Source organism: Felis catus, chromosome B2, assembly GCF_018350175.1.
Source record: "Felis catus isolate Fca126 chromosome B2, F.catus_Fca126_mat1.0, whole genome shotgun sequence".
NCBI lineage: Eukaryota > Metazoa > Chordata > Mammalia > Carnivora > Felidae > Felis > Felis catus.
Genome location: NC_058372.1, coordinates 137,382,357 through 137,384,679, shown reverse-complemented (window position 1 = coordinate 137,384,679; position 2,323 = coordinate 137,382,357). Strand labels below are relative to the sequence as shown.

The window sequence follows — 2,323 nt, the reverse complement described above, 5'->3', positions numbered from 1 at the left end:
TAACAGCGCTAAACTGATAGTGCGTGTCAGGGTTTAAAAGACTTGGGGACTAATCCAAGGAAAAAGATATGCCTACACAACAAAGTTGGGCAGAGCTTGGACAAGGTTTCCTGAGAGGGGAAAGTGCCTCACAGTGGGAGGCTGTCCAGAGGCTCACAGAGGGGGCCAATATCTAGGAGAGAGGAGGGAAGGGAACTCCTGGAGGTGGGGCCGAGGGGGGAATCAGAGAAAGGACTTCTTGCTTTCAGGTGCTATCACTCAGCAGCACCGTTTGGAGTCCCTGGGTCAGAAGGGCTACAGCATGTGGGGTCTTATCATCATGTGGCTATATCTTAATGGCCAGCAGGTGCCTGGTGAAGTTTTGCAATGATATAACGTAGAAGGGTTCTAAATGACTCAAATCTGCTTTTTTGGTGCCATTTTTAAAATAATTGAATGTGGAAAGTTTACATTTTGTGCTTTGTGAATTTGAAATAACAGGTCTCAGTCTGCAGTGAAGATATAAACAATCTAGGAGTCAATATGCCGAGGCCATCTTTGGCTCATTTATGAAGAAATGAATTTTTTTTCCCCCTTGCTCAGGGTTTGGTTCTTTGTAAAAAACAAAACATTTCATTGCTTAAGAAGTAGCAGTAAACAGAAGTTTATGAAAGTTATGGAAAATACTTTAGTTATTGTCTAAGGTTAAGAATTTGAAATGGGATAGAGGCAGATATATTCTGCAGAGCTTTTTAAGAACTAATATAGATCTCATGATTCACAGGTTGGATGAAATACAGCTTGATGCATTTTATGAGTCACTTAAACTCAATCAATTAAATTAAGTGTTTGAAGAATTTAGAGACCCACCAGATCTATTTGTGACAATGGAAATACACAACAAAGTGGTTGCTTGTCTTCTGATTTAACCTCCCCTCAAGATTCTTTACTGTCCCCCCTTACCAGAAGTCATTAGATAACTTAAGTGATTTGTAACTTGCTCCTGTCTGCAGTAATAACTGAACTTCCCTTTGCTGCTTTAAAATAATTTGCAGGTGTGTTTTTCTATTTATGTTCAAACAGTATTTGGTTGTATGTATTATTTAGCAACTAATCAAAATAGTTGATATAAATTTTACAAAACTTCAAGGAATAATTTTCCATAAAATTTTTGGAGTAAACATTTACTCAGTGTTGAATGGTTTTATTATGGTAATAAGCATTTATCAAGTACACATTCATATGTAAGGAAGTCTAGATCATTTCTTTTCAATGGTCTTGATTCATATATATATATATATATATATATATATATATATATATTGCCAGGAAGTAGGATTTATTGGTAAGCATGAATAGCATGTTAATAATTTAACAAGCATGAACCTCATGCTGAGGTTCTCATCAGTTCAGAGACTGCTCTATTCATCCAAGGGGCTACGATTAGGGATGTATTTGACCCCACAGCCATCTGGGATGAGCTGCTTTTCAGCCACCATGTCTTCAAATTCATTTGCATTACATGGGCTTAGTAAAGCCCTACTTCTTGGAAATGTGGATCATCTGGTGGCCACGGAACTTGAATTTGGCCCTGTGTAGGGTGTCAATCACATGCTCCTTGTTCTGCAACTTGGTACAGATGGACATGATCCTTGGCCAATGTGGACCCTGGCCATTGTGCCCTGGCGCTTTCCAAAGGCACCCCATGTACCTGTCTGGAGCCTAGATTGGAGATATCATGAGGTCACACATCAATGTCCACTGGAAAGGGCTGTTTCCAAGGTCCCTTAGGGCAACCAGACAATCAATAGACTGCATACACTACCAAGGAGGCTGCTGTTTGCAGCCATTGCACACTGGGCCCCCATGGGGAAAGAGCACAGTTTGATTGGCTGCAGATTGTATATTCTTAATAGCTTATCTTTAAGTTCTTGACTTAGTAGTAAATGCACTACTGCTATACTTTAAAAATTCTTTTTCTGAGTTCTAACCTTATTTTTTTAATGTTATGATGAATTATTTATCTTTTTAAACTATTGAGAATTGTGATGCATCAGATAATATCATAATATTCTTTCATTTAGAAAATGCAAATTATTCCTTTTAATATATTAAAGCATTCAAATTCAAAATATAATTATAATTTAACAAAGAAAGTATGTCATTTTTTTTAAAGCCACTGAGAGCCTTGTGCAGTGGTGTTCTAATTCCTCATTCAAGGCAGGTATAATCCAGTTGGGAAGAAAGATGTCTGGACTAGAAACCATCTAAAACAAATTCACTGAAATACATGTCCAAGGTTTTATATACAAAAGTTTTAGAGCAGTTTTTAAGGTTAGTTAAT

General features: G+C 37.4%; 1 non-coding gene across 1 annotated transcript; it reads right to left on the bottom strand.

Annotated features, from left to right (window-relative positions):
• Positions 1-1,748: 1,748 nt before the first annotated feature.
• Positions 1,749-1,877, bottom strand: LOC111560690. Its single transcript, XR_002742683.2, has one exon. It is a non-coding gene; the product is annotated as a small nucleolar RNA SNORA70 (small nucleolar RNA).
• Between the last annotated feature and the right edge of the window lie 446 nt (positions 1,878-2,323).